Here is a 15,429-nt window from a genome sequence, read left to right as displayed (position 1 = left end):
CAGAGCTGTCTCCTTTCTGAACCATCCCAAGGACCTGGAGAGGGCTGTGCTGTACTCTGGGCACTGACCTGGAACTGAGGGATGTAGAAAAGGCCTTTGGTGTCAGGGATGTTGAGAAGGCTGAGCAGTGTCATTGTGAGACCTCTCTCAAACACCTTGGAAAGGCCAGAGCCATCCCAGAGGGTCCTGGGCATTTGGGAAGGGCAGACATGGAACCAGTCTGCAAACTGGGCAGGGAGGGGCACTGGGACAGTCACAGACTGGTCAGGCTCAGCAGGGAAGGGTAAATGGCAAATCCTCCTGCAGCCATTCCAGGCACTGGCAGCACAAGGCAGGGATTGCAGAACCCCTGTGGGAAGGAAAAGAAGGGGATGTTGTGTGCCCAGACTTTAGCCAGGCCTGGGACATGGTCTGCTGTGCTCTCCTCAGAGCCAGATTGGAGAGAGCTGTGCTGCAGGAGAGGAACATGGGGTGGGTGGGAATTTGGCTGAACAATCAGGGTCAAATGTCATCCATGGTACAGAGTCCTCTGGGCAGCCACTCCCTGGTGACATCCCTCAGTGACCAGTCCTTGACCACCAGTGTGGAACATTTCTATTCTCTCTACAATGGCATGAAATGCACTTTCAATTCCTTTGTGGATGCTGCCAAATTGCAGGGAGTCTGTGACCAAACTCATCTAGTTAATGGTGACTGCAAAATGTAATTGGGCAAAATGACTGAGTTGGGTAAATTTCTCTTGCCATCAGGGGCCAATCAAGCAACAAGAAAAGGTAGAACTTATGTATCAATTAAAAGGCAGTTCAATAGGGAAAAATCAAACCCAACCAAAAAAAAAAACCAAAGCAAGACCAAGCCACAACAGCAAAAACTCCACGAACCAAGCAAGCACAAAAAGCAAAGGCTATACACAGAAGCAAAATAAATCCACAGGAAATCTCCTAGCAGCAGAAAATATTTAACCATGCTGTGGCAGGAGTGGATTCTGTATGTGTAGGTGCTGTTTTGAATAAAAATGTCTTAAAAAATGCATCAGTTCCCTACGCCCCTTGCCCCCCACTGCTCCCAGTTTATTGCTGATCGTGGTGTAACATGGAATGGAACATCCCTTGGGTCAGTCCAGCCCAGCTGTCCCATCCCTGTTTCCTCAGGAACACTTGCCCACCCCAAGCCCATGGGTTGGAGGGGCTTGCAGACTCGCCTCATGTGGGGCGAGCACTGTGACAAGGACAGGAGAACAGAACAACATTTACTCTTGTCAAGGACAGTACAACAGAACAGAACAGCCTTGGAGAAACGGATAAAGGATGTAACTGAGGCAAACAGAAGTCACAGAAAATGCAAGGAGGATGCCAGCTCAGCTCTGCAAGGCTGACAAAACAGAAGTTCTACAAAACAACAATATTGCCCTTACTCAAAAGCGGGTATAGAGGAACAGCCACCTAAAAAGGACACTGAAGGATATTGAAGACAGACCCCAAAGAACCATAGAAAGACTTTCAATAAGGGGTGCAACTATGTCAAATAAAGGCCAAGGAAGTGGCAAAGCTAATAAATCACATAATCAATGTGTCTGAAAAATCTCTGTTCATTCAATGTTCATTCGATGCTCTGGGCACTAAGATGGAGCAAGGATTGCCCAAGTGACCACTATGCTGTAATAAAGAATACCTGTTTTCAAATACTCAAAATTGTGTTCAAAAGTTATTATCCTGTGGATTTCAACATCAGTGCTGTCCTTGACTCCATTATGGCTCTTGCACAGTTTCACAATGGCCCCTTGGTTCCATGAGGCCCTGCTATATAACAGTGGACCCTTGGTTCCATTAGGGTCTGTGCTGTCAAAATGGCCTCCTTGGTTCTGCACTGCCACAATGCTCTCCGTGGTTCCATGAGGCCTTGGTGTGTCACAACAGCCCCTTGGTTCCATGAACTGCCATAGTGTCACCACGGTCTCTTGGATCTGCAGTATGACAATGGACAATTGGTCAAAGCAGCCCTGCAGTGTCACAATGAATATTTGGTTCCATGAGGCCCCACAGTGTCACCATGGCCCCTTGGTTCCACGAAGCCTTGCTTTATACCAATGGCCCCTCAGTTCCATGAGGTTTTGTTCTGTCAGCAATGGCCTCCTTGGTTCTGTCATGTGAAAATGGCTGCTTGGTTCCATGAGGTTCCTCAGTGTCACAGTGGTCTCCTTGGTTCCATGAGGCTCTGCAGTGTCACAGTGTCCCAACGTTTCCATGCGCTTCTGTCCCATCAACCATGTCCTGTGCTCCAGTGAGGCCGCACAGTGTCACACTGGTCCCTTGGTTCCATGAGGTTCTGTGGTATCACCATGGTCTCCCTGGACCCGCAGTATCACTATGGACCATTGGTTCCATGTGGCCCTGCTGTGTCACTGTGGCTCCTTGGTTCCATGAAGTGTCACTGTATAACAATGGAATCTTGGTCCCATGAGGTTCTGTAGTGCCACAATGCTCTCTATGATTCCACAAGGCCTTGATGTGTCACATTGGATTTTTGGTTCTGCGAGCTTCCGTGGTGTCACCATGGTCTCCTGGCATCTGCATTGTCACAATGGACAATTGATTCCATGGGACACTGCTGTGTCACAATAAACCCTCAGTGCTATGAGGTTCTGGAGTGTCACAATGGTCTCCCAGCTTCAATGCGTCCCTGGAGTGTCACAATGGCTGCTTGGTTCCATGAGCTTCCATAGTACCAACAATGATTTCCTTGTTTCTGCAGTGTCATGGTGGACCCTTGGTTCCAGAAGGTTCCTAAATGTCACTGGTCTCTAATGCAGGCCAGGGGTTTTACACATAGAAGCACAAACGGGATGGGACTGCTGTGGAATGTGTCTCGAGCTGCTTTACTATTATTTTTTCCTCCCAAGCATCAGTCTCATTACAAGGTGGGGACAGTGGGAAGATGGCAGCAGCTCACATCCTCAGCAACAGCCAGAGGACGTGATGTTACAATGCAGTTTGAAAGGTTTTTGACCAATCACAAAAGCAGAAACATATTGACAGTAGTTCTATGCAACCACTATAAGTACACATATACCTTTGGTTAAAACAATGCTTGCTTATTTCAAATACAATACCTACTTGTAAGCCTTAAAATACAATGCACAGGGCTCCAATACTAAACTTAGACCTTCCTAATATCTTGCTAGATATACTTTTCTGCAGCTTAGGGAGTCATTCTCGCCACGTCTGTAAGGGTCCATCCGAAGTTCCCCGCGATTTTGCCTCCCGACCATCGCAAGGAGACCTCGAGGACCCCCACCCAGGCTGACTCTGAACAATGGTTTCCTGGCCAGGCCAAGGTGGATGCTCGTGACTGTGTGCTGGTGTATTGTGTTCACTGGACTGTGCTGTCATGGCACCAACCAGAGGTTGTGTTGTACCAACTGAGGACTGCTTGTCCGTACCTGTCTCCTGCAGCACCACACAATGGTCCATAAATCTTCCCACCTCTTGGCCAGAGGCCACTCGCTTTGGAGAAGGACTATAAAAGAGCGACCCTCTGGGAAAGACCCTTTGAGATCTCTCCACTGATGAAGACCCGTCTATCCCCTGGAGAAGACCCCTGAGATCTCCCCAAGGACGGAGACTCTTCTATTTGATGACCCGTGAGGACGCCCGTCTCGTCTGTTGGCAGCTATTTTCCCATCCCTTCCTTTCCTTCCCCTCTCCCTATACTTTGTTTCCTACACCTCTCCCCTTTTCTGTAACTGAGTTGTTGGCATTTGATGGAATGCATTGCTGTTGTTGAATAAACTGATTTTCTGCTGTTGAATAAACTCATTTTGTCCCCTGCACTGTGCCTGTTTGCACCTTTAAGATCAAAAGAACCATCACAACCCCCGCTCTGCATTAATAGCGGATCGTGACATTAAATTGGTGTCACGGACAGGATTTTCTGGCAGACAGAAGGGATGCAAGGTTGTGTGTAGTCTGTAGCAGGGGAAGGAAGTCTTACTACAGATCAAGAAAGGAATGAGAAACATTTGATGCGAGATGAAAATAATTTGTTAAAAGCTGCCTTAAGAGAAGAACGGGACAAAAATTCAAAGCATGCTGATTCACCAAAAGAAACACAGGAGAAGGAAGCTGTTCACATTAATCCAATATACTCTCAAAAATACCTAACTTTGATGAAAAATTATGGGGAACTTTGCTGCCCCAACTTGAAATCTGTGATTAAAATAGAGTATGATTATATCAGTGATGCACCCCCCAAGCAACCTTCTCCACAGGTTCTGGGCAGTGTACCAGAGCAAACTTCTCCACAAGTTCTGAACAATGAACCAAATCAATCTCCTGCACAGGCTCTGGGAGTTGAGCCAAAGCAGTTCACCTGCACTGGGCTTTCCCAAGGCCATAAATATTCCCCCACTTTGGCTCACCACGCTTTAGCCCAGGAATTAGAAAAGATACCCAAACCTGACAATGTAGCTGTCTATCAATACATTGATGATATTCTGGTGGGAGGGGATGAAATAGAAGTAGTGGGGGATACCCAGCAAAAAATAATCTCTCATCTGGAAAGCCTTGACTTACAAATTCCCCCAGAAAAAATTCAAAAACCTTCTCAGGAGGTGAAGTTTTTGGGAATTAGGTGGAAAGGAGGTATGACATGTATTCTACCTGATACTCTAACCTCCCTGGATCAAATTAAAATGCCTGAATCCAGGAAAGAGCTCCATAAGGCTCTAGAATTACTAGTGTTCTGGAGAAAACACATCACAGTCACTATTGAGACCCCTCCCCCTGACGGGGTAGCCCAAAGATCCTCAGTCAGAAAGTGGTATGCTCAGATAAAACATTACTGTAACATCTTCTCAGTGACAGAAAGAGCTGTAAAAAATCTGGCAATACAAGAAACGGAGAGCTTGGCTAATAGCCATGACAAACCTGCCTTGGTAAGTAAAGTAGCCACTCCTTTCTCCCCTGAACAATCAGTAAATTCTTGTTTCACTGATGCTTCTGCCAAACGAGAGGGAAAGGTGGGGAGATACAGGGCAGTAGCCCTCCCCACTTCTGCTGGTGAACGAATTATTACTGAAGGAGAAGGCAGCTCTCAGACCGGTGAGCTGACAGTTGTTTGGAGTGTTTTCCAACTTGAGGTACAGAATACCTCTCTTGTTTACATCTACACTGACTCCTATGCTGTGTTTAAAGGAGGTACAGAGTGGCTTCCTTTTTGGCAGCAAAATGATTGGGAAGTTAACAGAATTCCAGTCCATGCTACACACTGGATAGTTCCATCATTTTAATCTCCTGCCTCCTGGAGGCAGACTCTGTTGTGTTTACTTTTCACAGAAGAACACTGAGGGACATGAAGAAGCACCCCCTTAGTGTTGGTTGACAAAAACAATGTTTTTCCTCCCTTTATAGTAACACAAGGTAATGATGTCACTATAACATATGAATTAATTGCTGAATCTCTCATTGAACCTGCAGAAAGTTATGGCACAGGACTTTATGGCCATGTTTTATAATGTGAAATTCAAAATTAGATTTGTTGGCTAAATTTAACTGCTGTACAATTTTCCTATAAAATCATGTTTGGTAAAAACAATGCAAAATACTGGGGGGAACTTGATGTTAATGTTGTAACACCTACCTCCCAACCACCGGTTGTGTTGAGTCCTAAGATTTTTCAAATTGGACCATATGTAATTAGAAAAACTGGCCAACAACAAATATTGTTTAATTTGGCATGGTCTCTTAAAGAGATCAAGTTGTTGATGCAATGTAATATCTCAGAAGTTCAGCCAACTTGTTCACCCTTTTTGCAGACTTCTTTTGAGGGGTGGACAACCTGGTTGTAAAAACAGAATTCTTATAAAAATGAATGGCAAGAGACATAACTGGTGTTGTGGAAACAAGATTGGGAATTTTGAATAGCATCGATTCAGAAGTACTAATGAATAAATTGGCTACCACAGCTGGAGATGTAACCAAATTACAACAGCCCCTGCAAACAGCCTTAACAGCTTTGGGAACCCAACAGTGGTTGTTATCAAACATATTGCCATGTTGGGAAAAGGTAAACGTAAATGACCACAAATTGATAATCGATGCACTTGGTGCTACACAAAATAACATCTCTTTGGCTCTCAGTTGTATCCAGGCCCAGTTGTGGATGCAGTTGGTTGCTGCTTCAATTATAAGAGAAGGTGAGGAAGGCACTTTTCCCACTGAAATCAGAAAAATAGTCTGGGACAGTGCCACCGATTTTGAAAGAGAATTCCAGTCCTGGTGGAACTTAGTGAATTTTACCTATGATCCCAGCACAAACACTGCCACAGCCTTTGTACTGACGATACACAATGCTTCAGTGCATTCAATATTCCCCATCATTGCACTGGGGCTGAACCATGACGGATCTATTCTCTATCCTTTCGAGCATAGGGAATGGGCCTGTCAAATTGGTGGGAGGTGGCAAACTGTCAATTTGGAAACTTGCATGGTCCGGGACCAACAAGGGTTTATCTGTGAAAGTAATGCAATCAGAGCTCAAGATATCTGCTTGGACAGAGAACACAATGTTTGTAATTTTGAAATTCATCCAAACGAGATTCCTGAATCAGTACTGGTATATGTAGGCAATGGATGTGCATGCTTTAGAACTGCTTGTGATAGTGTTTTTATAGAAAATTTGGTAGTGAATACTAAAAATCATTCTAATCTTTGTGTTTGCAACTTTACTAGAATTGCAGGATGTGATTTTTCCTATGTAGCCCCAGTTACTTCTTACCACCTTTTGCAGTCAAATTACACATTGATCCACCGTCTAATGCCCACTCCAATTGGAATGAACCTCTCTCTGGTGAAGCAATTGTTGCTCCACCAAGATCTGATCGAAATTTTGGAGAGGATCAAGAAAAACAGGTAGGAAACCTTAATAGCTTTTCATCATAACGTGGAAAAAATACATCGTGTTTTGGAAAGAGTAAAGACAGATGTTGAACACAGGTGGTGGGATACTTGTCGGAGAAGGGAGACGCGGACACCATATGGTCATCAGCAAAGTCTCGTTTATTGATACGTAGAGTGGTGCTTAAGTACAGTGCTTAATTAGCTCATGCATAGTGCAAAATCTGAGCTCATCATTGGTCTAGATGTGCTGCTTAGCTAAGCACTTCGGCATTCATGTTTTTCTCAATTCTACGTGCCTTCCTTATCTCAAGGACACTGTATCCCTGAGACTGAGGCCTGCTTTGCTAGCCTCACCAAGTTGATCTGACTATGGCCTTTTTCTTCCAGCCATTCCTGCACCAGGCTCTCTACACTTCCCCCGTTTTCTTTTTGAGCTAGAAGAGTGGCATGCCAAGCTTTGCTAACAGTTTTTTGAATAAAATTTTGTAAGCAAGTTATCAAGCAAGGTAGCAATAAAGCTAAGCACAAGAATATACCTAACACCATAGGCAGGTTCTAAAAGGATTTTGTACTCCCCCTAGACTTAAGCAGATTGATTCTTGTTTTGTTATGTTAGCGAATGTTACCCATACGTTCTCCCGAGGCGCATGCTGCATTGGAAAAGATTTTGTGCGAGCAAAGTTAGCAAGCATAAGCAGTGTAATGATCATCATTTTGATTTCTTTGGCGGCCTATTCTTTTTACGCCCTGTATTGCTCCTTGTTATCTGCAGTTGTTTCACCTTTTCTATACTCTGATTTAATACCTCCTCTGGGTCTGTACCGGGCTTAACTGGTCCTACCCGAGGCCAAGGCAGGTGTGGGACTTTATGTCTGCATTTTGCAGCGATAATGTGCGAATTTGTATAGATGTGCTGCCTCTTAATCTAGTTGGTAAGTTCCCACCGGGCCCAAGCTAACAGGAGCTGTTCTGGTGTCTCGTATAGGTTTCGTACCTGGGCATATGGCACTCCTGCTTCTTTTTCTAGGGCCCGACCCCAATTTGAATCTCTTAGGTCGTTACTTTGACACCTCCAGCACCATAAACTAAACACTGTTCTCTGTTCCACCCACGAGCAGTCCCCACAGCCCCCGCACTTTAGGGCTACCCAGGCTTCACACCATGACCCCCTACACGCACAACAAGGACGGCTGCTGAGAGGCTGTTCTTTTTGGTGGGCGTGGCTCTCAATCCAATCAGCCCAATTCGGTGGTGGCTGCCTTAGTGTCTCACGGGCAGCGCTGTTATAGCGTCCCAACTTCTGTAAATAGGGCCGTAAGGTCACTGTCAACCTCTGCTGGATCTGCTCTTGGTCGACTGGAGCCAGCCGCCTCTTCAGGAATCTTTCCACCAGTTCGGTCATTTAGGATAGGCTTCACCCACCTAGCAGGGACCCAAAGTGTTCCATGGGCTTGTCGAGAGTTTCAAATGTCCTTGTTGGAATTGTTCCTTTACGAGTTGATGTGCTTGTATTAGACTTTCCCTTTTTAGAGGCCATTGCTTAACCATTACCGGTTCATTGGTAGTCCAGGTGATTGGGATCGGGAAAGTCCAAGCAATGGCAATTACCCCAAAGGGTGCTCGTTGGATAAAACGACCCCCATCTGAGCCAAAATGTCCCTTCCGATCAAGCAATGTACCGATGGCGGTAACGCAACTACGGACAGCACAGTCACTAAATCTTGCCCATCTATAGTGACCCTTACTGGAGGAGTTTTTCTAGCGAGGGTGAATCCTCCGACGCCCGTGACGGTATCCGTAGTTTGCACTGATGGCCAGTTGTGGGGCCATTTTTCTGGAGAGACAATGCTGGTATCTGCTCCAGTGTCTAGGAGTCCCATCATTTCTATTGTCTCTCCTGCATAGGTTAGTTTCACCTTCTTTTTGGGTCTGGTATGGAGATCCATTGTGAGCATAGCAATACCTGATGATCCGAATCCTTGGTCTCCACGTGGGGTTTGTCTTTGTGGTTGAACACCCCGGCTCAACTGTGGAAGTGGAATAAATTGAGCAATACGCTGACCTGCCTCAATTGTCAGAGGAGGAAAAGGAGTATAAACCATTATTTGTATTTCTCCCGTGTAGTCTGCATCGATGACACCTGGTAGCACAAACAGTCCTACAATGGAGCTCGACGAGCGTCCCACTATTAGTCCTCCATGAGCTTGTCCTTTGATATTTATCGGGCCATAAACTCCAGTTGGGACTTTGACGGGGCGAGCTGTCATCAAAGATGTTTTTACTGCGGCTGCCAGGTCGAGTCCCAGGCTCCCTGTTGTGGCTGGTTGTAGACAGGAGATGGCGCTGATGTCACGGCGGCTACTTGTGTCCGGGCGCGGCTGCCGGGCGCGCTCCGCCGGGAGTTTCCCGACTTGCGGCGACAAGCTGACGTGTTATGCGTGTTGCTCTGGCAGTTTTGGCACCATACTTCTGGGGCACGGCACTCCCGTCGGACGTGGCCTCCGCTTCCGCATCTATAGCATCGCGCCGAAGGAGGCCGGTGGTCGCTCGATGTGGCCGGGGCTGCTGTAGAAGCACGGAGCGGAGCAAGAGCGGCTAGCACCTGCGACTGTGTGGACTCGGCTTGCTTTTGTAGCCCCAAGCCTAATTCTTTTAGTGCATTAACTAAGAAAACCTGCGCCCCTGTCGGCTGTAGAGCCATCCTTTCCAATGCCTCTTCTATCGTCCAATTGGCCCCCAAAGTTGATAATACCCTTTTTGTTGCCTCATTGCTATTCTGCAACGCACATTGCTTTAGCAGCGCCCCTCTCATATACTCTGGGACTCCTGCCTTTTCAATAGCAGCAGCAGCCTTATCTACAAAGTCCCCAAAGGATTCATTTCTTCCCTGTTTTATTCCCATATACATGGGTATGCCTGAGCTATCCTTGACCTGATCAATGGCACTCCTTACTAGACGCATGGCTTCCCTAACCTTGTCGGGACCCGAAATCATTTGAGCTTCTGTCCTGCGGTATTGACCCAATCCCATTAGTTCGTCTATGGTAATTCCAGCTAACGGATCTCCCGGGCCCCTTTGTGCTGCAACTGACTCCTGAACAAGAGCCTGCCAATGCGCGTTAAATAGCAACTGCTGATGTTGCGTGAAAATCAGTTTTACTATACTTCTCATATCATTTGGCAACAGCAGGTATGTATCAAACAAGAAATCTAGCATCTGCTTAGCTGGCTCGCTCCGGAAACCAAACTGACTCACTGTCTGTCTCAGTTGGGCTAGCAGCTTCCAGTCGGGAGGCGAATACGCTCCCACTTGGACGGCTTGTCCCCGTTGATTTATTCCCTGTGTATACGTGACGGGAAAAGCCCAGGCTTTCGCTGCGTCAACAGCGCCCTCGTCCCCAGTCTCCAAGCCGTGTCTGGCTAGCATACTCCACGCCTCTCTTCGCCGTTTAGCCATCTCCTTCCACAGGTTGCTTTCCGCCCCAGGGACAGGGTCTGGCTGCGCGGCAGGCTTAGGGACGCTAGGCTCAGACCGGCAAGGGGATTTTTTACCGCTGGACTGAGGTCCTTCGCCCTCGTAAGGCGGGGTTACTCCGCCTTCTGCAATTGTCTCCGCCGCCGCGGCGGAATCCTCCTCAAGCTCTTCTAAGGGGGGTGCCGAGGGCCAAGCGCAGCTAGCCATGTCCGTCATTCCTGCCGCCCCCCCAGCGACAGGTATTTCTACTCTGGTCGTGCTGGGTGCTCGGGGCTCATTATCGCCATACTGAGCATTTCTTTTATATGCCTCTACTGCCTCCCGAGCCGCCCTTCTCTCCGCCTGCTGCTTCAGTAGCGCGTTATGAACTACCCGCCAGATCTTTCCCAGCTTTTTTGCTGTTTTATCATCCTCTAATACCGCCTCCCACGGTGCATCTCCTAACTTACGCCACTCATTCAAATCATGCACGGTGTGAGGATTAGAGAATAAACCTTTAGTATAACCCCAGGCTAACAACCCCGGTATGTCCTTCCTGGGATTAATCTCTTTTAACCCTAACTTATCTACATGTACTATATAGTATATATATATGTATATATGTAGTATATGTATATGTACTATAAATAAATTATATGCTGCTTGCCTGTCCATTTTTTGTCGTCAGCGCTGTTGCAACTCTCCGGCTTCGGCAGCACGTATGGCCCAGGACCACCTTTGTAGCTCCTGGGGGTGTCTTCCCTACGTCGTTTGACACCGACCCGGTTGCAGCAGGCCCCAACTCTACTTCACCGACCGTGGCGCGTTCTCCCCCGTTTTCTTTTTCAGCGACGGAGGGGCACGTCGGGGTTCACCATTTGTCGGAGAAGGGAGACGCGGACACCATATGGTCATCAGCAAAGTCTCGTTTATTGATACGTAGAGTGGTGCTTAAGTACAGTGCTTAATTAGCTCATGCATAGTGCAAAATCTGAGCTCATCATTGGTCTAGATGTGCTGCTTAGCTAAGCACTTCGGCATTCATGTTTTTCTCAATTCTACGTGCCTTCCTTATCTCAAGGACACTGTATCCCTGAGACTGAGGCCTGCTTTGCTAGCCTCACCAAGTTGATCTGACTATGGCCTTTTTCTTCCAGCCATTCCTGCACCAGGCTCTCTACAGATACTCTATTTGGGTGGTCACCCACTGCTGCAGGTGTCCTGAAGAAATTGTCTCATCCCATCATTGTTCTACTGATTTTGGTTTTAATTGGTTTTGTTTTATCAGCAATCCTATACATTATGAATTGGAGAATGATGAAACAGTTAGCACAATTGGCATTTGTGATAGATATACCCAAATCAGTCACTGTTGACATCCCTAAAGTTATTGACACAAGATGAACTATTGACTGAAATTGCTTATTTTTTGATTGTGTGGTATTTTTGCAATCAAAATCAGTTACTTATTCTTTTGTAATCGAAAAATTGCTAAATTTCTTATTTCTTTGTAATCAAAATTGAATGTATATTTTAATTGAGAATTTATTATTTGTTTTGTTTTGTTTTATCTCTTTCTCTCTCCTTTTCCTTTTCCTCTCCCTTATTCTTTCGTACTTTTCTACTTTGTCTGACTCTGTCTCTGTTTTCTGGGATATGCTACCAACTTGGACGAGTCCTGAAGACTTCACAACATCTCTATAAAGGAGCGCTCTTGACGACCCAGGCTGGGATGGAGCTCTTTTCCCAGGGAACAGCAACAGGACAAGAGGACACAGCCTTAAAGCTGCACCAAGGGATGTTTAGGCTGGACATTAGGAAATATGCTTCACAAAAAGGGTGATTGGGCATTAGAATGAGCTGCCAAGGGACGTGAGTGTGTCATTGTTCCTGGAAGCGTTTAAGGAAAGACTGCAGATGGCACTGAGTGCCATGGTCTGAGTGAAAAGGTGGTGTTGGGTCACAGGTTGGACTTGATGCTCTCAAAGCTCTTTTCCAGCCTGGGTGATTCTGTGATGATTGTGACACTGCAGGGCCCTGGGCAGAAAGGGGCCAGTGTGACACTGCGGGGCCTCATGGGACTGAGAGGACCATAGTGACACTGTGTATGACATGGCACCACAGAGCCAAGGGGCCACTGTGACACTGTGGGGCTACATGGAAGCAAGGAATCCATTGTGACAGTCTGGGTCCTGGTGGAACCACAGAGGCCACTGTGAGACAGCAGGGCCTTGTGGAACCAAGGGGCCATTGTGCCACTGCAGAGCCAAGGAGAGCCTTGTGAGAGCCTGGGGCCCAATGGAATCAAGGGGCCAATTTTCCATTGCAAGGACTCTTGGAACTAAGGGAACAATTGTGACACTGTGGTGCCCCATGGAACCAAGGGTCCCTGGTGACACTGCAGGATCTTGTGTAACCAGGGCTCTATTGTGACACTGCAGCACCAAGGAATTCATGGTGGCACTCAGAGCCCTCATGGAACCAAGAGGTCACTGTGACACTGCAGGGCCTTGTGGAACCATGCAGAGCATTGTGACAGAGCAGGACCTTGTGCAATGATGGGGCCATTGTGACACTGCAGGCCCCATGGAACCAAGGGGCCAGTGCTGCTCCTCAGGGACTCCTGGAATGAAGGAAACATATTTGGCACTGTGGTGCCCCTTGGGACCAAGAGACCATTGTGACACTGTGGAAGAAGGAGAGCATTGCTGCATTGAGAGACCTCATGGAACCAAGGATCCACTGTGACACTACAGAGGCTTGGGGGATCAAGATGCCATTGTGAAACTCTGAGGCCCAAGGATCCAAGGGACTTTGTGACACCAAGGGCTCCCATGGAACCAGAGGGACACTGTGACACTGGGAGGCCTCATGGAATCATGGAGACCATTGTGACACTCTAGGGCCTCATGGAACGGTGGTGACACCAAGTAGGCTGGGAGTGTTGATCTGCTGGAGGGTAGAAGGGATCTGCACAGGGACCTGGACAGGCTGGATCCAAAGCCCAAATCCAACAAGGTGAGGTTTTACAGGATAAAATGTTGAGACCTGCACTTTGGCCACAAGAACCCCTACAGGGCTACAGGCTGGGGACAGAGTGGCTGGACTGGAGCCAGGCAGAAAGGGACCTGGGGGCACTGATGGACAGCAGACTGGACATGAGCCAGCAGTGTGCCCAGGTGGCCAATGGCACCTGGCTTGGATCAGGAATGGTGTAGCCAGCAGAAGCAGGGCAGTGATTCTTCATCTGTACTCAGCACTGCTGACGCTGGACCTTGAGTCCTGTGTCCAGTTCCTGGCCTCCCCAGTTTAGGAAGGACATGGAGGGGGTGGAGTGTGTCCAGAGAAGGGCAAAAATCCTGGTGAGGGGTCTAGAAGAGAAGTGCTCTGAGGAGTGGTTTAGGGAGCTGGGGTTGTTGATCCTGGAGAAGAAAGGGCTCAGGATAGACAAGGTGGTGTCAGGGACAGGATAGACGTGATGATCTCCAGGTTCTTATCCAACCTTGCTGATTCTGTGATTCTCTGAAACCACCCCTGGAGCAGTTGCAGGATGAGCCCTGGGCCTCCTCTTCACAAGGTCCAGCAGCCCAGGTCCCTCAGCTTCTCCACACTAGCCCCAAAGCCCATCCTGTCAGTCCTGAAGAGCCTCTCAAGCCCCTCCTCATTGCCCACAACAGGGAGCCCCACACCCAGACACAGCAGCCCAGATGTGCCCCCCTGGCCTGTGGTGCCTCTGGCAAGGGAGCAGCACGAGGCACTGCAGGACCCTGCAGACAATTCCTGCAGCACTTGGAAGATGATCCTGCTCCCCAAGGGATGTTCCCATGGTGCCTACTCAGGAATTGAAATGGGGAGTGAGGCCAGAGAGGAAGGGGTAAACAGGGATGGGCTGTTTGCAAGGGAGGGGACAGGGCTGGGCAATAGGAAGAAATTTGGATGAAGAAAGAGTAAAGAAAGCAAAGGTGAAGCCAAGGAAATGCTCAGGGCAGTTTGGGGGTGGCTGCCAGGCAGCCCTGGCTGTGAGCAACAACATCTGCAGTGGGACAGGAAACTCACAGCTCATGGGAACAAACTTTCTGGCTGACTTCAGAGGCCACAACAAAGCTGAGTGGTTTCCCTGCCAGCCCCCAGCCCTTGCTGGCCCCAGGGGCTGATGGCATTTGTGTTCACTCAGCTCCATGTCCCCACAGCAGCACCATGGGGGTGCTGAGCCTGCTGTGTGCAATGCAAACAGGGGCTCCTGAGCCAGTGCTGCCGTGTGTGTGCCTGCAAGGATGCGGCTCCTGTGTGAGCTGGGGGAGAGGCCAGGGCTGCAGAGGGGGGATGTTGTTGGCAGGTGCATGAGGACGCTCTGGGATGCTGCCCTGGGGTGTCCAGCTCAGTGGGGATGGATCAGCCCCTGCTCTGCTGCTCCTTGCCAGGGTGTCCCCCTTGCAGGGACCTTGCAGAACACCAGCCATGCTGTTTGCCCCCAGCCTGCCCACGGCCAGCCTGGGGCTGCTCATGGGGCTTTTCTCTGCTCAGCATCGGGATGGCCAAATGTTGTGGAGAGAGCCTGGCCAAGGAGCCTGGAGCCCCCAGGCCCTGCCCTGAGGCGTCAGCGCTGCCCCAGCAGTGCCCATGGCCTGTCCCTGCTGCAGCCCCAGCACTGCCACCCCCAGGGCTGTGCCCGGCCCCCAGAGCACTCAGGCCCTGCAGCAACACGAGGGCCAGGAGGGCAGTGGGGCAGAGGCACGGGAGCAGCACTGGCAACACCAAGTGCTGCTGCTGCTGGGCACAGCTGCTGTGCCAGCACTGATCTGCCCCAGCTCTGCACACAGACATTGCTACTGCAGCTCCAGAGAAGGGAACAAATGGGACATCTCTGGAGAAAATTTTGCAGGTAGATCCTTTAGTTCGTTTAAAGCCACGAATAATGCAGCCCCTAATTGACACAGTCTCTATTCGCAATAGTGGTGGAAGAAAACAAAATGAGAAATGGCACAGGCAATGGCATTTCTTTCCAGACAATAGTAAAAGACTAAAAGAAAGGAAAGAAAAGAACAGACTAACAACCAAACTAACAAGAAGGATCAAAGT

The 15,429-nt window shown here is 48.4% G+C and overlaps 1 long non-coding RNA gene across 1 annotated transcript in view; it reads left to right on the top strand.

Annotated features, from left to right (window-relative positions):
• The window catches only part of LOC148218569 (uncharacterized), a 386,417-nt gene that overhangs the window by 162,688 nt on the left and 208,300 nt on the right, over window positions 1-15,429 (top strand). The window lies entirely within an intron of this gene.

This window comes from Sturnus vulgaris, unplaced genomic scaffold (assembly GCF_052056855.1).
Source record: "Sturnus vulgaris isolate bStuVul1 unplaced genomic scaffold, bStuVul1.hap1 Scaffold_180, whole genome shotgun sequence".
NCBI lineage: Eukaryota > Metazoa > Chordata > Aves > Passeriformes > Sturnidae > Sturnus > Sturnus vulgaris.
Note: the sequence above shows the minus strand (reverse complement) of the source record. Positions and strands in the feature narration are given on the sequence as shown.